At 40.9% G+C, this 24,560-nt stretch overlaps 1 protein-coding gene across 1 annotated transcript in view; it reads right to left on the bottom strand.

Moving 5' to 3' along the window:
- The window catches only part of LOC148518990 (thyrotropin-releasing hormone receptor-like), a 113,853-nt gene that overhangs the window by 28,310 nt on the left and 60,983 nt on the right, over positions 1-24,560 (bottom strand). The gene's annotated exons all lie outside the window — the stretch shown is intronic.

Here is a 24,560-nt window from a genome sequence, read left to right as displayed (position 1 = left end):
CTGTTAGATATACATGGACCCATCTAGAGATAGGTAATGTTTTGAATTTTGGCAAAACCATGTTCTGTTGCAGGGGTCAAATTAAAAAATGTATGGATAGTTGGAAGCTCAACTCTGAATCACATTGTAAATGTATTTGCTACAAAGAGCAGGGAGTGTTTTTCTTTCATGCTAATTTTTTTTTTAAAAATGGATTTGCACTAGAGAAGTGAGGTTCAGATTTGCCCATAAATGATCACACCTGAACTTTGGGTTCTGGGTCAAACTGAGTCGAGGTTCAGGTCTACCCATAAGTTTGGATCTATAAAACAAATCTTGGGTTTTGGATTGATTGTAAACAGGTCCAAATTACATAATTTTAGCTGTTATTATCAAGAAATCCAAAACCAAAACCAAACCAAAAAACTTGAGAGTGGTTTTGCCAAAAACAAAACAAAACCATTTGAGGGTGGTTTTGCCAATACCAAAACACAGGTTCACATCTCTAATTTTCACCTGTTTCATGTGTCCATGTAAGTAAGGCATTAGGTAGGGATTAGTGGTAGTGTATATATATATAATTCTTTTATCATGTTGTAACAGTGCTGCTTTGAAAAAATACATTAAAAAAAATTATACAACAAGAAATCCCAGCAGGAAAAATAATGGAAACTTATCCACTCATTAATTCCAGCCTCAAATACTGCAGCTTCCACCTATCTGGCTGCCCTCTTGCCCACCTCTCCCCACTTCAATCAATCCTCAATGCTTTTCTGCTTCTGATTCCCAATTCTATTTCCTACGGAATCCTCTCCAATCACGGTCATGCAAGCACCAGCCAACAGCCATACATGTTCATTGACTATGGGGAACCATAAACCAGGAAGCAATGTGATAGCATTACGTTATCACACTGATTCCAGGATGGATTCTAATTGGAGCCGTCTCCTTGCAAGAGGACATCGGTAAATTCGGGTAAAAACATTAACTTTCATGTTGCGAATTTGCCCAACAAAATAATTTTCACACACGCATTAAAAAATCAGTTTGTGATAACTATGCCCCTTAAGCACCACCGTGGCATAGTTGTTTTTCAGATTTGACTTTGTCCTATATGTGGGTGCTAAATATTTACACTGTCCCCCATCTCTAGCTGCACTATTCCCCTTTCTAATTATAAGTACAAGTACTGTACTCTGTAATCAGAAATAAAAGAATGGTGAGATTTAGCAGAACTGACCTCAGAGAACCACCAATCACTGCCTTCAACGTGTAACCAAACTCACTTTTATCTTTTTATTAAAATATAGACATCAAAAACAAATTTTTTGTTTTCACATTGGTGTCTATTCACAAAATTAGGGATGTGCGCCGATCCCCGTGTTTTGGTTTTGGATCTGTATCTCCAGGTTTTGGATCTGGATTTGGTTTTGCAAACCACCCTCAAGTGTTTTGGTTTTAGTTTTGGATCTGGATTTTTTAAATAAAAAATAAATAAAAAGTTTTAAAAACAGCTAAAATCATGTAATTTATGCAATCCAAAACCTGAAATTCAGATTTAAAATCCGAATTCCGAACCACAAACGATCAGAACCGTGACCCGGATTTACCCGGATCTCCTCAGGAGATTAGAACCGCGAATCGGATCTACCCGGATTCATGAAATTCGGGTGGATTCGGATTTCTGGCGAACCGAACCGTACATCTCTACACAAAATATAAAGAAATACTTTTTTAATGTTAGTTTCCCTGTAATAATTTGCAAAGTACACAATATTTTGTATAAAATACATATCACTGAGTCTGGGAGTACAAAACAGTATGTGGGGACCAATTATTGAGTCATCTCAATGTTTTCAATACAGCAGTCAAACAACAATGCACAACAATCATTGGCTTCTGCCCCTAGTATACAAACCTCACAAAATGATTTGTATTCTTGCTAGATAACACTTAGAAAACTAATCTCTAACTGTGCTCTGTGCTCCAGCAAGTCTGCCTACACTCTCAGTACAGGGAAAAATATAATCGCTGCAATCTCCTGCTGAGACAACTCCATTCAAAGAAGAACTCAGGTCATCCATGCTCGGTAATTGTTTGAGAGTAAAGCCACAATTGAGTCTGAACATTCTAGTGATATGAGTTTGATCACAAATTAACGTTTGTTAATATTTTGGAAATCAGTATAAAAAAATGCATAAACCTGTCCAAAAGCACAAAGGGGATCCTTCAGAACCACTTTTGAATAACAATTGCCATTAACCATTGTTGTCCTTCAACTATATTTCATGGCGCAGAATGGTGAATGACAAGTTTCCTTCTCAAAAGGTTGTTCCTCAGGCACTGGCTTCATTGGACTAGCCCTGGGGTGGTTTATATAGCTTCACATCATGCCTGAAATCAATAAAATCCAATGAAAGCTGGAGGCAAGCTATTGCAGCAGCCTTTTATCTATCAGAATGGCCCCATGAATTGGATTAAATTGCAGCATCCCTTTAAATGAGAAAACTCCACATGCAGTTGCAGAAATCCTTGTTCTGGGAATCAACATCTCCAAATAAAGTTGTTTAATAATATAAACAAAAGAATTATATACCTCGTATGTCACAAGTATTTGTAAAGTCATATTCAGCAATAAACATGTTGCTTCTCTCATTATGCTTATGTTATTATCCATTTAAAGGAAATGATTCGCCTGTAATGCACTTGCTCGGTAACAGCTTAAAACAATTAGGACCAGCAAATCATGCTTTGTCCATAGAACAACGTGTGGTGCGGTAACCCTCATTAATTAGTTAATGTCTATGCCGTACAGATTGCCTGTCTGTATTTATTAACTTGCATACTACATCATTCCCAGCCCTCAAAGATCGCAATGCATATTATTGATCTGAAAGGTAGCAATTTGTAAACTAAATAAAGTAAAACTAATTAATTAAAAGGAGGATAGATAGATAAATAGATTTGTTCTACAATCTGTACTGTACTGTTACTAATAAGTAAACATACAGGTGGTTGGTAAATATAAAATAGATATGAAACATTTTTAAAATTACAATAGAAACAATCAGTATGGTTAACATTAAATCATAATATATATATGTATATATATATATTATATATATATATTTATAGCACCTAATAGCGCTTAAAAAGTGCAAATTCAATCTGAGATATACCCTTCATTTAAATGGTTTTATTTAAAGTGCATAAGTGAAAAGAAAGTGAAAAAAGTGATATATCACAATCATGTAAGTAGTAAAAAGTAAGTGCAATTTATTATACTAATAAACAACTATATATAAAACCAAGTTAATAGAAAAAAGGAAGCCCAGTGCTGATATGTAAATTTAATGATAATAATATCAATTAAAAAGAGGAAAAAATGTGCTTGTGGTTGCACATAAAATAACCTTATAAACAGGTATAACACAGCTTTAGAAATAGACCTCTGCGCTTGATAATATATATAGAGAGAGGAGCGGCATGAAATGATTCACACACTTCACAAATTGGCTGTAAACAGTTTTAATAACTAATAAAATTAATTATAATTCATGTAGCTGAGACGGAGTGGTGGGGGGGAGAGACAAAACCTACTTAGGAGATATATAGTGTATGGCGGCTAACCTTGCATGGGTATAATTCCTTCCAGCCGTATCTCAATCCCTGTCTAAACGCCTGAGCCGCAGATGTCCAGATAATGTCCTTCTCACATCTCTCAAATCTACCAAATACTACAGGTAGGTGTTAGAAGTATCCCAAGTGGGTCCAATGTTGTCCTCTCAGCGGACAATGCTGTCCTTTCGGTTAGCCGCCATACACTATATCTCTCCTAAGGAGGTGGTATATCAGAAACAGATTCCATGAGGGTGGTATGAGGGCTCGATGTCCACAGGTGGGGGTTGTGCTTACAGCCCAACACCGTGCTGGACGTTTGGCATTTGCCAGAGAACACCAAGTTTGGCAAATTCGCCACTGGCACCCTGTGCTCTTTACAGATGAAAGCAGGTTCATACTGAGCACATGTGACAGACGTGACAGAGTCTGGAGACGTCAAGGAGAACGTTCTGCTGCCTGCAACATCCTCCAGCATGACCGGTTTGGCAGTGGGTCAGTAATGGTGTGGGGTGGCATATCTTTGGGGGGCCGCACAGCCCTCCATGTGCTCGCTAGAGGTAGCCTGACTGCCATTAGGTACCGAGATGAGATCCTCAGACCCCTTGTGAGACCATATGCTGGTGCGGTTGGCCCTGGGTTCCTCCTAATGCAAGACAATGCTAGACCTCATGTGGCTCGAGTGTGTGAGCAGTTCCTGCAAGACGAAGGCATTGATGCTATGGACTGGCCCACCCGTTCCCCAGACCTGAATCCAATTGAGGACATCTGGGACGTCATGTCTCGCTCCATCCACCAACGCCACGTTGCACCACAGACTGTCCAGGAGATGGCAGATGCTTTAGTCCAGGTCAGGGAGGAGATCCCTCAGGAGTCCATCCGCCACCTCATCAGGAGCATGCCCAGGCGTTGCAGGGAGGTCATACAGGCACGTGGAGGCCACACACACTACTGAGCCTCAGTTTGACTTGTTTTAAGGACATTACATAAAAGTTGGAGCAGCCTGTAGTGTGTTTTTCCACTTTAATTTTGAGTGTGGCTCCAAAACCAGACCTCCATGGGTTAATAAATTTGATTTCCAATCATAATTTTTGTGTGATTTTGGTGTCAGCACATTCAACTATGTAAAGAACAAATTATTTAATAAGAATATTTCATTCATTCAGATCTAGGATGTGTTCTGTCTTCCCTTTATTTTTTTGAGCAGTGTATATGTTTGTATGTATAATAGGTTGTTATTGTGATTTTATTTGACCGGTAAATGAATTATAATTTATTTTATTAGTTATTAAAACTGTTTATAGCCAATTTGTGAAGTGTATGAATCATTTCATGCCGCTCCTTTCTCTATATATATTATCAAGCGCAGAGGTCTATTTCTAAATTTATATATAAAACCAAGCTCTATAAAGTGATAGTACAGTACAATATATGGTAAAATACAAAGGCAAAAAAAAAATAGGTAAAAAAATCATATTTAAAAACAAGGAATGAATATTTGAGTTCATCTTGTGTTTAAATCAAACAGGTCCATGAAGGTAAAGTTGCACAGTCAATACGTATCGTCTGGTTAAAATACGGATGTGTGTCCTGTAGGGTATCCCAGTATTTATACCCCACTAATGAGTGTAACAGGTAAAAGGCCGGACTCCATGTCACTTCTGGGTTATTTCCCTTTCTCGTTCTTAAAATTCACTGCAAATGCTGTTTAATTAATATCTATCTGTTGTTTTATTCAACTATGTAAAAATCACTCAGAAAATATAATTATGAATAGAAAAAAACATAATCTAAATGATAATACTGACAATCATCCCCTATCCGGGATGGCATGATTTCCGCCCACAGTTCATGTTTCCTATGTACATCTGTGTATGCATTGGTATGTCTACTGGAGACACTGGCCATCTTTGTAAATGTAGTCTCCATAGCACACACGCACCTCTCACGTGTGCAGATGCCGGCCATCTTTGATTAGGGAGTATCCTATTGCGCATGCCCATTCTATTTAACTGTTATTACTTCTTTGAGCCACTGATAGAGTATATATATTCACTTATATGCTCACAGATACACAGTCCTAAATAACAGTAAAATACAGTGAAAATACAGCGAAATATAGTATTTTCACCCACTGATATGTGCATGGTAGATAGTGAAGGTGAATTCCTTTATGGCACCTCCTATGGACCTACCACCCGGCTCCAGCACAGTTTCTTTCATTTCAGTCTTTGGTGGGGGAATTAGCAAACAGATATCTCTGTGTAATCACAACAAAGGACATTTAGTACAGATGCAGTAGGGTGGACCAGAGGTCCAGAGGAAATCCAGAGAGCTTCCAAGGGAATCCAGTTCCAATCCAGAGCTTGTTTAAATCCAGTCCAGAGCTTCCAAGGGAATTCAGTTTTGATTCAGAGAGAGTTCAAGTCCAGTCCAGGAGAAATGCAGAACTTTTCAGTTGATTGCAGAGTACTTTATCTTGTTATGTTCCATTTGTTTCAGGTGCCTGCTGTTACATTACAACCTACAGAGGACAGTTATTGGACATACATCCATGGTTTTCATCCATGTTACAAGAGCATGCCCTTTTCCACAATTTCCATAACAAGTGTGAGTAACCCCCTAGCCATATACTTACTGTACAGCACTATAAACCAGGATTACCTCCAGTACTGTGGCCTGTCTGAGCTAAGGGTCCTCCCATGAACTGCCCTACACTGCAGGATTAAGCCTCCACTTTTGCACACGGCTGTTGATTCTTGTTCAAGGTGTTACAACTCTCAATTTCTTTTTTATCAAATATTATTATTATTCTTTGCTATTGTCATAGTTGTTGTAAAGACTTGTTGTACAGACTTTCAATACATATACACATATGCTGCTACCTAATCTTTTACTGACTCAGAGTTCACTGAGTTTATATTCTACTATTTCTAGTAGAATATTAATGCTAGTCAGATCAGGATGTGTGCCTGCAGGTTTAAATGTGTATGCCCAAGCGAAATTACTTAAGCACAGATTATGACGTTTAATATGGAACCGATACCAATTTCGTAAGAGAGGTTATTACTAAATTGTGTTATTGAGAGTATTGCTGTTAAATCTGCTACTTCACCAATGTTGCTGCTAATCTCTTAACTGCATGATAGTGCTAAATGTTATATTTGAATGTCCTTAGCGAATGCCATCATTGAATGCAATTTTCTCTGTGTTATTGTTCAGTTAATCTTCAAATTAAGTTTATACCATGTTTTATTGCATGTTATTTTCATTTCATGTTTAAATTGGTCCCAAGCACTTTATTTGTAACTGTTGCACAATCTTATATCTTTACATTTTATTTACCAAATTATTGGCTTTTATCTGGTTATTTAATAAACATGCCAAATAGTGTTTCCACCTATCCTTGTGCATGCATGTAAAACTCTGGTAGACCTTGTCAAGTTCAGTAACAACCAAGAAGAAACATGACTTGGATAGAGGCATTGCATTTTAAAAGAGATGAGTTTACCTTACTGTGAAATTTACCCCACCCCTCCTCTAGTGGTGGATCCAGGGGAGGGGGGGTATTAATTGAATCCTTTTACCCCCATAACACCTTCCCTGCCCTCTACCGTTGGCTGCTATATAGCAATGCAGCAGCACATTGGACTGCCCGTACCCACCCCAGTTCTGCTGGAGAGAGAGGCAGGGGGTAGTGGGCAGGAGAGAAGAGTTATAGGGGGGCAATTGACATGATCACCCCCCAACTGGGTCCTCCACTGCAGGTACGTTGAGGTATCCATAGGTGTTATTCAAGGTAGCAGCTTTCTCTCTTACTAAGTATTACTTACTACGATTCCCTACTCCTCACAGCATCCCTGTCCCCTCTCTACATTCCAGAGTCTCCCTATCAAACTCCCTCTCAAAACTCACATTTGAGCAGTGACAGAATCAAAAACATCCAGGAGGAAGGGGGGGATAAAGTGGAGAGAGATAAAGGGGGAGATTTATCAAAGATTGGAGAGCGGTAAAGTGGAGAAAAATTAAGTAATAACCAATCAGCTCCTATCATTTTAGGTATCCAGATGGAAGATCAACAGTCAATAGATCGACAGTCAAAAGGTTGACATCAGATGGTTGACAGGGGACAAAAGATCGATTGCCAAAAGGTCGACAGTGCAGTAAATTGACATGGTTAAAATGGTTGACACACAAATGGTCAATGGTCAACACAAAAATGGTTGACATGTTTCTTCATGATATTAAAACATTTTTAAGGTTAGGGGTTAGGCTGAGGTTTAAGTTTAGGCATTAGGGGGAGAGTTAGGATTAGGGTTAAATTACAAAAAAACATTATAGACTATTTTTGTGTTAACCATTTGTGTGTTGATCATCTTAACCTGTTGACCTTTAAACTCTGTCGACCTTCTGCACTGTCAAACTTTTGTCCCTGTCAACCTTTTGACCATGTTGACCTATTGCCTGTTGACCATCTGGTGTCAATCTATTGACTGTTGATCTATTATACCACACCTATCATTTTGCTAGAGATGAACGGTTTGCTTTTGCTGGAAACCGAACACATCAGAATTTTGAGGTTCTGAGTCAAACTGAGTCCCGGCTAGGATATGGGGTTCCAAGTAGAACAGAGTCCTGACTCGGGTCTTCTCGCCAAATTTGGAACTCAGATCAAAAAACCGCATCTCACGTATTTTGGATTGCATTTAATTCCCTCCCTCATGATTTCAGGTGCTATGAGGTGGTCAAAATTGACTGCAAATTACTGGAAATTAATGCTATTAGTGTTAATACTATAGTAACTGTGCTGTAGCCCCACCTCTGGAGCCACCACTGGTTATGACAGTCAAATCATATCAATTTACTGTTTGTTGTCTTATCCAATTACTTCCCTTACCTAGTACTCAACCTGCCTGACAGACAGGCAGATAAGAACTAGGAAGGCCAGTATTAGTCCAGAGAAGTTGGCATCCCTACTTCACCTGTGATGCTTCCAAAATGGGGCATCACTTCATCATTTACATTTCTGTTTTAATATAAACTGCTTTCACGAAGGAGCAGGGGAATCACTCACCAGACTAACCCCCCTATTTCCCCTCCACTGCTACAGCTGTGGGGGAGGAATATTAGGAGCCACAACACTGCCTGTGAGGGGAGAATGTTCTAGAACCCGCACGTGCCTAAAGGTGGGAAGGATAAGCAACACGAGTCATACAAGTTTATAAATAGGAGAAGCCATGGGCTCAGAGGCTGGTGGGGGGGGGTTAAAGCAAAACCTGAGGTAGTGGGCTAAGAGGAAGAGCCTGCACTGAGAGGGAGAAGTCTCCTGAGGTAGAGTGGAGAAGTAGAGAACTGGGCTACCTTCTGTCTGTCATTGATCCGCTCTTAACTGTGTTAGAGCATGAGGCTGGGAGGCATCTAGGGAACTATCGAGGAGTGCCCTCAGAGATCCACAGGTGTCTGCAGTGGATCAGGATCAAGCTATATTGACATTCTGAGTATCCCAAATCCTCAAAGTTATTTGTATAGTTATATTCATATGGTCAAGCTAAAGTATAGAACTACTGCATTAGTGTTTAGCTTATTTAGTTATTTTCTAGGATGTAGAATATTAATTGTAATTATTATCATTATTGCTATTAATGAAATTGCAATATGGCAAGGGGAAACAGAAACTTAAACCCTATAGTGAGGAGTTACTTTGTATTGTAACATTTCAATTAGTGTTTTATTTGTGTCTGGGGTCAGGTTGCCTTCACCTTTCTGCCAGGGAGGAAAGAGAAACCTCACATGCTGCAGTGAACCCGATTATCTGAATCTCCCCAATCCACCAGACCATAGTGGTGAGACTAAAATAAGCAAATGATTTAAGATAGCACTCTGTAATAGTCCGAATAAATTTATTTAAGATAATAGAATCGTAATAGAGGTCAGTAAAATAAATATACTGAAATCTCCACTATCCACTGGAACATAAATGTAAAGTGATAGGTTAAGCAGAGGCCTTTTAATTCCTGGGGGGTAGGGTGGTACTATGTGCCCTTGGTCACTTCTCTATGCAGAACGACCCGCCCACACCTCCTGCTGGCAGTGCCATTTTCTGAAAGATGGTGCATTTTCAGAAAATAGCAAAGGCTTTGGCACAATGTCATCATTACGAAGATATCTACCAAAATATGCTGATGCTGGCAGAACACATAATGGAGGGAAAGACTGTACAGCATAGATAACTTATCATTCGCTCATTATACTTAACATTAAAATTCTCATAAAGACAAACAATCATGCTTAGTGAAGTAAAGTGTGTATGTGTTCTGTTTTGGTTTTACAAGTATATAATCATTTTAGACAAGTGCAGTAAGTTGATATTGATAGCATAGGGGTTAAAATCATTTTAGGCCTCATTCAGCCCAGTGGAACTCACTGTATGGTCCAGCCGTGCTGTTCATTGACAACAGACTAGTTAGTAAATATGGCTCAGTTTGTTTTTATTGTAATGGAGCAGAATGACTATCTAATATATAAAGCACTTTTCATGAAGAAGCCAGAATTCTTATATTAAATGATTTCTCTAGTGCTGCGTCTAATGAAACAGCAGGCAGAACCACAACAGAACAGACATCCATTTAAGGATTTAAACAGAAGGGAGTCCGAGCAAGCAGTCAATGTTTTAAGAATGATAAGTCATAAATTATACTAACGTCATGCAAATAAATTATGTGTGTCCAAACTGAGCTGAACAAAATAAAATGTGACCTCAGTCACCCAGGAAGCGAAATCAGTAATGTGAACACATCATTTTTATATCTACTCTAAAACATAATTACAAAGAAAATTTTGCACTTAGTTTCAGAAAATAACAGATTAAGGATTCTGGAGCTTGCTGTTCATCAATTACCTGATACATGCATGACCTTTCCAAGTCTATAGTGGATATGTCTACAATGTATCTGAGGAGAGAAATGAGTCCTAGACTCAAAGGCAGATATAGGCAGGGAAACCTGAGCTCTGAGACCATGGCATAATAATTTCCCCGGGTTGGGTATAATATGATATAGAGGAACAAGGTGATAGATTCCAAGTAGAAGAGAAGAACAGGGAGAGAGGTTCAGATTAGAAAAAAGGAATGGGGTGAGAGGTTCAGAGTGGAAGAGAGGAGCAGGGTGAGAGGTTCAGAATAAAAGAAAGGAACAAGGTGATGGATTCCAAATAGAAGAGAAGAGAAAACAGTTTGAGAGGTTCAGATTAGAAAAAAGGAATGGGGTGAGAGGCTCAGATTAGAAAAAAGGAATGGGGTGAGAGGTTCAAAATAAAAGAGAGGAACAAGGTGATGGATTCCAAGTAGATGAAAAAAACAGGGTGAGAGGTTCAGAGTAAAAGAAAGGAATGGTGTGAAAAGTTCAGAGTTTAGAAGAGAGGAACAGGGTTAGAGGTTCAGAGTAGTTGAGAGGAATGGGGTAAAGAGTGGAAGAATGGAAAATGTTCGGTTCCAGACTTGCGTTATATATGATAGGGGTAAGTCAATTGTTTTGACAGGTCAAATACTGACTTCAACAAAGACTTAAGATGTGTACAACTCCTAACCCACACATATTTTTAAGTGTATGTTTGGGTGGCTTTTTTATGTATACTGTAACTGTAGATCAGGCCCTTTGTGTTTATCCACTTATACACTTCAGAATAAAGGTCTGGCGCCCAATTTTCCCAACATTTGAGTTTCTATACCACTTTATCTCATATCTCATCTATGTTAAGTCTGCATATTTGAGGGCATCATTTTTCCCACATTTAGCCAAATACACTTTATGACAGAGACTGAGCTTCAGCTTGGGTGGTAGACCTATAGAAATCATCAGGTAGGTAAAAGAAACTCAGACTGTAGTCACTAACCTTTTGCTAAATGCTAATGCTAGCCTTTTGTGCATACTTTCTATATTAGTATTGTTTGTTCACCCCTACTGTCACCGTGCTCCATGCATCATCTAGTCACCACAGCAGCAAGTGTAAACAATCTGTCGGCAAACATGGTCACAGCTATATTGGATTCTGTCAGGTGCCTTACTGATTCTCCCAGTGTGCAGCAGCTGTGATCACTTGATCTGCTCCACCTATGGAAATTCATAGCACCCTATTTAAAAGAGCTCTGGAGTTCAACTCATTACCAGAACGTGTTTCCTTCTTGAGGATAGTTCTTGGCTCCAGATAAACAATCTGCTGGCAAACATGATCACGGCCATATTAGATTCTGTCAGGTGCCTTACTGATTCTTCCAGTGTACAGCAGCTGTGATCACTTGATCTGCTCCACCTATCACAGCACCCTATTTAAAAGAGCTCTGGAGTTCAACTCATTACCAGAACGTGCTTCCTTCCTTAGGATAGTTCTTGGCTCTAGGGCCCCACTTGCATTCTGCACTATTCCTGTTTACACTTAGGTGATATTCTAGTACTCTGCAACATTCTGGGTCATTGTTCTGCATGTCCAGTCTCTTCAAGTACCTGGTTGCTGTCTTCACCACCTGCCTCCGGTGCCTCAGCAGTCCCTGACTTTTCACCTGCTCTGTGGGTCCTATCCTAACTGCCAGAAACATTGTCTGTCCCTGGAGGTCATCTATTACACATTATACAGCTGGTTAGTGATGGGTTTCCCTGTTCTGGGTGTCTTGCAGTTAGAGCTGGCTCTGTTTCTTGCAGGACCAGTACCACTGCTATGGATCAGGATGTGAGTTCCAGGTTAGGCAACTGTGACAGTTGACAGTCCAGAGCTCCCCATTTCTTGATTTTTAGTTGCTGAGTTCTGAGTTTGGGTTCTCATTCTAAGGCTGGGGTCAAGGTGAGGTTCCAGGGCTTGAGGTGAGTTCGTAAATGCTGATTCCAGGCCCAGCAGTAAACTGTTTTGAGTTTCTGCAGCAGAGCTACCTGAATTCCCAGTAGTGGGTTCCAATTCTGTGTGCCTACGATCAGGTCACTGGGTTGAGTTTTCCACAAACGGTTCCAGATTTTCACGTTTGTGGATTCTAGTTCTGTATCCCAGTGCAGCTCCTGGTCAAAGGATTTCATCTGAAACTGGCTGTCAGTACTCTCTCCATGAGTAAGTATCCCATAAAGTCTCCTTGTTTCACCTACTTTGCAGTTAGGCCCAAGAGTCCTAAGACAGATCATTAATACCCTACAATGATATGCATGTTAGCTTTTCATCTAGCCCACTAGGATAAGTATCAATATGTGAAACTATTACTTTGGATATGTCAACTCAGATCTTGCTTAGAATTTTGGGCTATTTTGTCTTTGAACTGTTTGCCAATAGTTTCTACCATTGGCATTGAAGCATGTCTTACCATGACAACTAATTTTATTTTATTACATCTTTAATATGCAAGTACTTTTACTGCAATCAATTAAAAAATCCACTAAGTTAGTATACAGGCAGTACTCAAATTTGTTTACATGCCCTGGCCACGTTCCCTCCCTTCATTCACAGCTCTCACTGGCTGCCCGGACATCACAGACTGTTCTCTCATCCAGCCAACCTGCTAAAACCTCATAATAGGTCACTGCATTTTCATTACTGCGGGTAATTTACTTTGTAGTATGTTTGAACCATAGTTTGTCCCCGTACTGAGCCCCTTTGACAGACTGCTGTATGTGTAAGAAGGTCACTTTGGATTCCCTGGGGTAGATGTATGAAGCAGTGAAATGAGCGGAGAAGTGTGCCAGTGGAAAAGTTGCACATGGCAACTAATCAGCTCTGAGGTTGCATTTATAAAGTACATTCTATAAAATGATAGGTAGAAGCTATTTGGTTGCCATGGGTAACTTCTCCACTGGCACACTTCTCCACTCTTTTCACTGCTTCATACATCTACCTCCCTGTTACCTTATCACATTGATCAAGAGAGACAAGACAGCTATCTTAGAGCATCAGTAGTGCTATTACACTAGCCTGTAAGGGGAACAAAGCCATCTCCAAATACCTTGGCATCTCTGTTTCAAAAGTTCTCAATTAACACATACACCATCCAGAGAGCTGAAATCTGACCCGGAACACAATAGAGCAATGGTTTCAACACAAACCATACAATGCATACTAAACCAATAAGGCCTTTATGGGCAAAGGCCAAGGAGGACCCCCTTGCTGACAAAAAGATATGACATGATCTTAGCCAAAATGTACTTAGACAAAGCACAATCCTTCCGGGAAAATGTTCTCTGTACAGACAAAACAGAGCTCTTTGGCAATGCAGTACTGCAATTTGTTTATAGGTGACTAAATTACGCTTTTAAGTAGAAGAACCTATGGTTAAACATGGTGGAGGATCATTAATGCTGTGGGGCTGCTTTGTTGCCTGTGGTACTGGAGGCCTTCACCGTATAGAAGGAATCATGTAATCAGCGGATTAGAAAAGGCATTTTGGAATGAAATGTTCTACCCAATGTAAGAAAATAAGGTTAGGATCGACGATCATGAGTCCTCCAGCGTGATAAAGACACAAAACACATACAAAAGCGCAATAGAATGGTTGAAAAGGAAAAAATGGACTGGTTACACTTGTCGCTTGATGGCGGCCTGCAATTTTAAATGTTTTGATCAAAATATTAATAAAAATCCCAATGCTTTTACTTGCTACTATAGATACACACAGATTTGCAGTACACTATTGTTAGCACCAATATCAAAAGTCTTTTTGTTTTGGATACATTTATGGCATTATTATTGTCACGCAGCTAGGATTATCTGCTTAAACCTCCCTACAGACTCAAGATGCTGGCTCTTCTGCTGGGCAGGTTCCCTCCATATCAGTACTAAGGACAAAAACCTAATCTTCACAACAATTTTTCACATGCTCTGCCACAAACACACCCAAAAATGTTGTGAAGATTAGGCATTCCGTAAGCACAGCTGTCTCTTTTTTAGGACCCCAGCTTTTACTGCTCACTAGTCTAATGCATACGTTTTTTGGGGATGTAGTTGTACTTCTGATACCATTATACACAAAATGTCGACTAAAACTACAGTTAACATACAGTCTCATGTCTGGGCTGGTAGCAATTAAATCTTGCAACATCCAATAAGGGTCATTACATTTTGCTTCACTTTCAGTTACGAGAAATGTGGATGATTTCCAGACAATCCAAGGCTCAAATTGTCAAATTAACTGTAATCAAAACCATTTATCTCTGCAAAAATATTCATATAGAGACCTATATGTCACTTACTGATTCAGGTTAGTTGGAAGTTTCTTCGATTCGTGATAAGAGTACCCTGCAACTGAACTGAGCTCTTTAATATTCATCTGCATTTTACATGGATAATTTATGAAACCACAGGCAGAAGATGGGGAAAAATAGTCAGTTCAGATACCGCTGATTTCACCCATCTGTTTTCCAAGCAGTGGGGAGCTAATAATTACCAATGTACTGAGACATATGTTTTATATCTGTAGAATACTACACCAGTGGAATGCCTAATATATCAGGAAAAATAGAGCACCAGTGGATGCAATTAAAATATTCCCCACTTATATCACTCATCTAATTTTAGAATACAAAACTCTTGTACATTGCTTAATGAGACCAACACATTTATCATTACACAGTGTACTTACAGTATATTACTCTTTATATACAATAATATGTATCAGTTTCCTGTCAGTACATTTTAATAAATTATTTGCTTTTCATGAGGTTTACAAAGCCCTTCAAGCACAATAAGACACATATTCTTGTTAATTCCATAAGACCTCATTTTACAAACCCCTTGAAGCAAAATGTTTTTTTCAAGAAAGAATGTAACATAACATTAAAGTGTATCCATAACTTCTTCACAATGAAGTCAGCCATTTTGTAGGGTGCAACAGTATTCATGAGCAATGATATTTGGTATCTTAAAAACTGTTCCGCAATTGGCCACAAAACTTTCCACTTTCTGTTAACAAAGTTAGGACATCAGTGTTCCCAATCCTACCCCAAACACAACACATACTGTAGTAGAATTATTTGGCTGTCATCATACCAGTTCTTTTCACAGACTGTCAATTTAGCAAAACACAAATTTAGAAATATAGTGAACAAAGGTCTTCATCACACCTTGGCAGCATTACCTGTTCTGCGATAAAACTCAATTTACATGAAAGTTCACTTGTTTTTATTTATTAGAATTCTTCCTATGAGTTCACTATGCGTATGAATTAGTGATATCACTAAGGCATAAGGTACCAAAGGCCTGATTCTGAGATAGATAGTATTGTACAGTCTTTGTACACAGTAGCTGTGCTAAAACAAGCAAAAGCAGCAGGATGTGTCTTTTGTAAAAAGACGCCCACTGCAGCCTTCTGTGATTCACTGCTGCATCTGAAGATGCAGCATCGCATCATCTGTATGAACATTGGACCAGTGAAGCTGCAAGGAACCAGGAATGGAAGAGGGAATGCCGGATTCAGGGCTGCCATCAGAACTGGAGGGGAAACATCAAGCAAACAGGGCCCAAAAACCTCCGCTTGCTCTGGTACCCAGAGCAAACATTTCTATATGTGAGTATACATATATGTATATATATATATTAGGGGTGAGCGGGTTCGGATTTCTGAAATCCGAACCCCCCCGAGCCCCCCGATCCGAAGCCGATCCGAGTCAGGCTCGACTTTTCCCGCCTGACTCGGATCTGAAATCGAGGCAAAACGTCATCATCCCGCCTTCCGGGTCTCGCGGGTTTTGGATCCTATATAAGGTACCCGCGTCAGCGCCATTTTCTCACTCGGCTGTGGACAGTGAAGAGGGAGGGTGGGAGTTAGGGCTGGCTGGGCTGTGTAGTATAGTGCAGTGTAGTGTTGTGCTGTGCTGCGCTGTGCTGCTGTTGTCCATAGGGGCTGGCTGTGTTGTGCTGTGCTGCTGTTGTCCATAGGGGCTGTGTCCACTCCTTCAAAGTCCATAGGGACTGGCTGGACTGTGTTGTGCAGTCAGTTGTCCATAGGGGCTGTGTCCACTCCAAAGTCCTGTGCAGTGTCCCAGTCCTAAAGGGGTGCTGTAGTGTTGTCCAGGGGGTGCTCTGTCCATCAGGGGTGCTCCCCCCAAGTGCAAAAAAAAATAATATTTTTTCTGTGTTTGTGAATTGTGTGCACTGTGGCTGCACGTGCATCAACAAAGGAGCAGTGCCAAGCGTGCGCCTGGGTCCCATTAGTAAAGGGCCGGCTGGCTTGTCCATTAAAGGGTGCTGTAACCCCCAAAGTACACTCCAAACAAAAAAAATATATATTTTCTGTGTTTGTGAATTGTGTGCGCAGTAGCCGCACGTGCATCAACAAAGTAGTGCCAAGCGTGCGCCTGTGTCATAAGTAAAGGGCCAGCTGGCTTGTCCATTAAAGGGTGCTGTAACCCCCAAAGTACACTCCAAACAAAATAACAAAAAATATTTTCTGTGTTTGTGAATTGTGTGCGCAGTAGCCGCACGTGCATCAACAAAGTAGTGCCAAGCGTGCGCCTGTGTCATAAGTAAAGGGCCGGCTGGCTTGACCGTTAAATGGTGCTGTAACCCCCAAAGTACACTCCAAACCAAATAACAAAATATTTTTTCTGTGTTTGTGAATTGTGTGCGCAGTAGCCGCACGTGCATCAACAAAGTATTGCCAAGCGTGCGCCTGTGTCATAAGTAAAGGGCCGGCTGGCTTGACCGTTAAAGGGTGCTGTAACCCCCAAAGTACACTCCAAACCAAATAACAAAATATTTTTTCTGTGTTTGTGAATTGTGTGCGCAGTAGCCGTATGTGCATCAACAAAGTATTGCCAAGCGTGCGCCTGTGTCATAAGTAAAGGGCCGGCTGGCTTGACCGTTAAAGGGTGCTGCAACCCCCACAGTACACTCCAAACAAAATAAAAAAATATTTTCCATGTTTGTGAATTGTGTGCGCAGTAGCCGCACGTGCATCAACAAAGTAGTGGCAAGCGTGCATCTGTGTCATAAGTAAAGGGCCGGCTGGCTTGACTGTTAAAGGGTGCTGTAACCCCCAAAGCACACTACAAACAAAATAAAAAAATATTTTCTGTGTTTGTGAATTGTGTGCGCAGTAGCCGCACGTGTATCAACAAAGGAGCAGCACCAAGCGTGCGCCTGTGTCCCATAAGTAAAGGGCCGGCTGGCTCATTTCTTAAAGGGTGGTGTAACCCACAAAGTGCACTAGTCTCCAACAAAATAAAAAAAATATTTTCTGTGTTTGTGTGCGCCTTAGCCGCACGTATATATCAATATAACATAAATGGAGGACCAAACTTTCTCCGATAAAAATAAAATAGGGAAAGATCAAGAACCACTTCCTCCTAGTGCTGTTGCTGCTGCTGGGAGTTGTTCATCATCCCAGAGAGGAAGTAGGAACACCACTACTTTTACTAAACAATTGACCCTCCAACAGTCCTTAGCGACGAGGATGAAGTACGACATCAGTCATCCTGAAGCAAAACGTATAACTGAGGCCTTGGCTGCTATGTTGGTGTTAGACGTGCATCCGGTATCCGCCATTAGTGCAGTGGGATTTAGACAATTGATGGAGGTAGTGTGTCCCCGGTTCCAAATCCCGTCTAGATTCCACCTGCATCCTCAAAGCAGCAGCGACAAGAGTGCGTCTGTCTGTTAAAGGGTGGTGTAACCCTCAAAGTGCACTCCACAAACAATAAAAAAATTCTTCTTTTTTTTTCTGTCTTTGTGAATTGTGTGGGCTGTAGCCGCACATGCATCCTCAAAGCAGCAGTGACAAGCGTGCGTCTGTCTGTTAAAGGGTGGTGTAACCCTCAAAGTGCGCTCCACAAACAATAAAAAAATTCTTCTTTTTTTTCTGTCTTTGTGAATTGTGTGGGCTGTAGCCGCACCTGCATCCTCAAAGCAGCAGCGACAAGCGTGCGTCTGTCTGTTAAATGGTGGTGTAACCCTCAAAGTGCGCTCCACAAACAATAAAAAATTCTATTTTTACTGTCTTTGTGAATTGTGTGCACTGTAGCTGCACATGCATCAACAAAGGAGCAGCGCCAAGCGTGCCCCTGTGTCCCATATGTCTGTTAAAGGGTGGTGTAACCCCCAAAGTGCTCCAAAAAATAAAAAACATTTTTTTTCTGTGTTTGTGACTTGAGTGCGATGTAGCCGCACGTGCATCAACACAGTAGCAGCGCCAAGTGTGCATCTGTGTCATAAGTCAAGGGCCGGTTTGGACATCTGATCCTGACTGAAGGACGTGCCAACAATTTCTGACAAGTCTATTGTCACTGCATATGATACTGTCCTCAAAGCAGCAGCGACAAGCATGCATCTGTCTGTTAAAGGGTGGTGATACCCTCAAAGTGCGCTCCAACAAAATAAAATAATCTTATTTTTTTCTGTTTGTATGTGAAATGTATGCGCAGTAGCCGCACCTGCATCCTCAAAGCAGCAGCGACAAGCGTGGTTGTGGATTCCAGCGGGGACGAATTAATACTCTGTGAGGATGAGGATGTACACAACACTGAAGAGGGTGAGTAATCGGTGGATGAGGAGGATGAGGACGACATCTTGCCTACATAGAGCCAGTTTGTGCAGGGACAGATTAATTGCCAGCTTGTTTTGTGGGGGCCCATACGAACCAATCATTTCAGCCACAGTCGTGTGGCAGACCCTGGCGCTGAAATGTTTGGTTTGTTAAAGTGTGCATGTCCTGTTTATACAACATAAGGGTGGGTGGGAGGGCCCAAGGACAATTCCATCTTGCACCTCTTTTTTTTATTTGCATTATGTACTGTTTGGGGCCTTTTTTTTCAAACTGCCATCCTGTCTGCCACTGCAGTGTCACTCCTAGATGGATCATGTGTTTGTGCCGCCCACTCATGTCGCTTAGCATAGTCATCCAGCTACCTCGGTGCAACCTTTTGGACATAAAAACACTATTGTGAGGTGTGAGGTGTTCAGAATAGACTGGAAATGAGTGGAAATTAGGGTTATTGATGTTAATAATAGCATAGGAGCAGAAAAACCCACATATTCTGTGATTTTAGCTGTTTTTATGCTTTTTTAAAAAAAAATACAGATCCAATACACAAAACCCAGAACCCAAAACACGGAAGGGTGGTTTTGGCAAAACCAATCCAGATCCAAAACACGAAGAAAGATCCAGATCCAAAACCAAAACACAAAACACGAAAAGTGGCCGATGCACACCCCTAATATATATATATATAATAGAATTTTTTTTTTAAAGTAATGAGAAATATTTGAAAACACAATGCTTTATTTACACAGAAATTGTACTTACCTGCCATCCTTAGTTGTGATGTTACACATGCTTGTACCTCCATTCGTCCACTCTATATTTACCCTGGCAGTCACTTGGGCCCTGGGTAGAAGGGAAAGATGGAGAAGGGGCCATAGGTGCACATGGGGAAGGAGGGCACAGATGGAAAAGGGGAGAGGAGCTCAGATAGTAATCATGGTTTAGATGCAGAGGGTGGAAGGAGGCAGAGGCATAGATAGTGAAGGTGTTAGAATGTAAAGGGGCAGAAGGACAGCTGGAAAAGGGGGCAAAGGCACAACTGGTATGGTAAGACAGAGGCACACATGATGAGGGGTGCCCAGAGACACGACTGAGGAACTTTAAAGTTCCTCTATTGCTGTGCACTGCATCTGAGCTAGTCACATTGTCTCATTCTGGTTGTGCAATGCACAGTATGGTTGTTCAGTGCACAGTCAAGGAGGTTCAGCCAGTGGAGAAAGAAGGGGGAGGAGAGCTGGAGACGGGGACACATGTGGCAGCAGTAACTGGAAATAGAATTCTGAGCCACCTCTAATAGAGCCAACTCTCTCCAGCCAAACCCTGATCTGCCAGCAATGATTACAGAAGAGAGAGGCCTGCAACCTGCTGTGCTGATGATCCTGGCCATTAACTGTTTCCTATGCACAGACAGAGGTCTGTCTGTGAATAAGAAGCAGTTCACAATTGGGATCATCGACGACTGCGGGCCCCGTACTTCATTAACCCTGTACCCCCATTATAAGTTGGGTAAAAGATGCCGGCACTCGGGATCCCGGCGGTCATAATCCCGATGCCAGCATCCTGACAGGGTTAGGACACTGACACCTGTCAGTAAGTATCCTAACCCTACCCCGAATTCTCCCTCCCTGCACCCTAATCCTAACCTCCCCCTAGTGCCTAAACCTAACCCTGCACCCTAATACCTATCCCTAACTCTCCCCCTAGTGCCTAACCCTAACCCCTAACCCTCTCCCTAACCCCACTACTTACTGTAGGGATGCTAGTGGTTGGAATGCCGGCGCCAGGATTTTGACTGGTGTTGGGATTCCAGCGCCGGCATTGTAAGTGCCTGCATCCCTGCAGTCGAGATTTCACCTACCTCCCCCATGATGGTGGCCCTGGTTGGATAAGGCTGACAGTAAAAACTTGTGGTTGTCAGTGAAATTCTTTTAATTACCAGCAAAATAAATTGTTTTAGAGGTTCATAATCCTGGTATGATTTTCAGAAATTATGTGCAAAATACGACAGAAATAGAATGTTAAATTCAGCAGGGTGCTCATTCTGAGGAACAACTTTTGATAATGCATGATATGGTTAATCTCTTGCCTTGTTTGTGGAAAAGTCTATTAGCTTTTAAAACTCATGGGAAATGTGGACTACATTAAAAGAGGCTTTCTCTGCCACTGAATGTGGATAAGATGTCTCGCTGCATTGAATCAGATAAAAAATAAATGAGCAGTAGATCTTCCTATAGTTATTTGGACTGTCAGTTTTTCAGACAGATTGTAGAAAACAATTTTAAATAAATCAGTTCATCACTAAAGCTCATTTTGAATAATATAAAATATCTATCGGGGATATTAATATTAGCTGAACATCACCAATCTTAATTATTTCAGCTATGAAACTGGACCAACACACAGATTTCCACTGAATGCTGTATTAAATCTCAATGCCAGTCCATGTACACAAGCAGATTGCATAATACACCATGCAGTATGGGATCAACATCAAACAAATTCATTAAATAAAAAACTATTTATGATAATTAGTTATATTTGAAATACTGACTTTACCAATAAGAAATCATCTCAATAATCTTGTTGCTCTTTCAAAATTTGTTTCAAATACTGTTCGCAAACTACTGCACAGTATTTACATTAGAGTATGGTCGATATTTAAATCCTTGTTATGCGGTGATTGTTCCACCTGGTTGCTTCAGGTATTGTGTGCTTCATCCTAAAATATCTTATTACTAAACTGACACTGTATGGGTTACCACTGTATTGCAGGAAAACCATTATGTCACTAAATTGCAGAACAGATTAAATAAAATATAACGTTTAGTAAGATTGTGTATTGTTGGTGCACAGTAGCATAAACTGACAATAAACATATCCACATTTTTGGAACTGTACTCATTGTCCACTTTTGTGGGACTGCAAATCATTATGATCACCTCCTTCATTAATATTTAGATTTTTCTCAAGTTGGTTCAATCTCAGTTTTGTCTTACATTAAAAAAGTGAGGTAACATTGTGACTGTAATTATTTTGCATGTCATTATACTGTAGTACAAATTTGGTTAGTGTCACAAGCCGTAATGTCTTGTTTGACATCAATACTCCAGACGGCTCTCTCGCTCCTGTTGCTAGGAGACGAGGACGCCGGGCTGCCACTCAATGCGGTCCTCCTACCTTACTACTCTGTCACCTCCTCCCTGCACCGATTGGATCTTCTTCCTTTTTTACCTCCGCTGGTTCTCTGCTCTGATGCCGGCTATAGCGTTCAGTATGTAGCTTCCGGTTCCTGTGAGTGAGTTCATGTTTCTGTATGTTCCAGCTCCTCCTGTCCAGCATGTATCTTTACTGTCTCTGCTGCACTTCAGCGTCTGTGTGGACAATCTGCTAGTAACACCATAGCAGTTCCTGCAGCACTGCAGTGCCAGTGTGGACTTTCAGCCAATACTCTGCAGCCATCTCTGCCACACTTCAGCGTCTATGTAGACAATCTGCTAGTAACACCATATCAGTTCTTGCCGCACTGCAGCAAGAACTGCTTTCAACCAGTACACCGCAGCCGTCTCTGCCACACTTCAGCGTCTGTGTGGACTATCCGCTAATTACATCAGCAGCCTCTGCCGCACTTCAGTGTCTATATAAACTTTCCTTTAGTACGCCACAGCAAAACCCTGCCACACTTCAGCGTCTGTGTATACATCCTATTATTCATATCACAGCAGTCTCTGCTGCACTACTGCATCTGTGTGGACTTTCAATTATTTATATCACAGCAGTCTCTGCCGCACTCCAGCATCTGCATGGAATCCCTGCTATACATCAGCCCTCAAGGCTGCTACCAGCCAAGTATATCTCAGCCCTCACGGCTGCTACCAGCCAAGTATACCTCAGCTCTCATGGCTGCTACCAGCCAAGTATACCTCAGCTCTCAAGGCTGCTACCAGCCAATTACACATAAGTCCTCAAGGCTGCCACCAGCCAAGTACACCTCAGCCCTCAAGGCTGCAACCAACCAAGTACACATCAGCCCTCAAGGCTGCCACCAGCCAAGTTTTTAACAGCCCTCAAGGCTGCAACTTGGCCATCAGGCCACACTCCAGTCAAGTACACTCCAGTCCTCAAAGCTTCTTTATTAATTGACTCTTCATCAATCGATTCCTCAAAGCTTCTGTATCAATTGACTCCTCAAAGCTTCTTTATCAATAGACCCCTCAAAGCTTCTTTATCAATAGACCCCTCAAAGCTTCTTTATCAATTCACACCTCTAATGATGAACTTTTAATTCCTGTGAATCTTCCCAGTGATTCATAACAGTTAGTACAATATAGATAGTTAGTTTGGATTGTACAATATGGTTTCCATTTTTATTTTACCTTGGTCAAAATGCATATAATTATTTTCCTATATACTGTATAGTGTGTCTGGGACATACAAAGGACATCACATTGACAGTTTTCACAATGCACCCACATTCTACCTGACGGCTGTGCCTTGCTCCTGTTTTCTGCTCTTCTCCTCTCTGTCCCACACTGAATTTGTGTGGGCACTGTCCCAGTTCCCTATAGGATGCTGATGTCATAGGGACATGAGATAGGATTAGAAATCTCTTCCTGTATTTAAATTCCACTCTGGCAGCTATTAACTGCTTGAATATTAGGTATCAGTGTTCCTGAACCTTTTGATATTTCGACCTGGCTTTTTACAGAATCTCCCTTTTGCATTAACCCTTGGCATTGTTCTGTCCTGTAGTTCTTGACTTCAGCTTGTAATGTAATTTCGCCATTGTTTTACCCTTTTGGATTTCCGGCTCCATTAACAGACCTGGGACCAAACTCGTGGAGCCATTACCAGTGCTCTGGGTGCAGCCATGCCTAAACCATCTTGCCGGGTTGCCTGGTGAAAACCACCAATACGTTCGACTCTACGCCTCTGCTGTTGGTACAGTAGTGCCAACCCCAGCTAATATGCATCCAATATATCTTTCCCAGAATCATGACAGACATAGTAGGTAAAGACCTGTGTTTTAGTTTTGGATCTGTATTCAGTTTCATGTTTTTGTTTTGGTTTTGCAAATCCACTCTCAAGTGTTTTGGTTTTGGATTCGAATAACAATTGATAAAAATCATTTAAAAATCTATAAAATATTAAAAATATAATAAAAATCAATACAAACGTTAAAATGTCCGAATCCAAAACCGGAGTTCGGTTTTTAAATCTTAGTTCTGAACTAGCAACAGATCTGAACCAGGACTCTGTTCGAACTGGGTCACAATAGTAAACCCGAACCATGACCCAGTTCTAGTCGGAACCTCTAAATTTGGGTGTGTTCGGATTTCAGAAATCCCGACCCGCACATCTCTAGTAAAGACTTGACCTTCATCATTAAGAACTTTTGAATGGAGATGCAGGATTTACCCTACTTACTCTTTACAAAATATAGCATATTCCCGTAGATGTGTTG

This window comes from Taudactylus pleione, unplaced genomic scaffold, assembly GCF_031769625.1.
Source record: "Taudactylus pleione unplaced genomic scaffold, aTauple2 ptg000192l, whole genome shotgun sequence".
Taxonomy (NCBI): Eukaryota; Metazoa; Chordata; class Amphibia; order Anura; family Myobatrachidae; genus Taudactylus; species Taudactylus pleione.
Note: the sequence above shows the minus strand (reverse complement) of the source record. Positions and strands in the feature narration are given on the sequence as shown.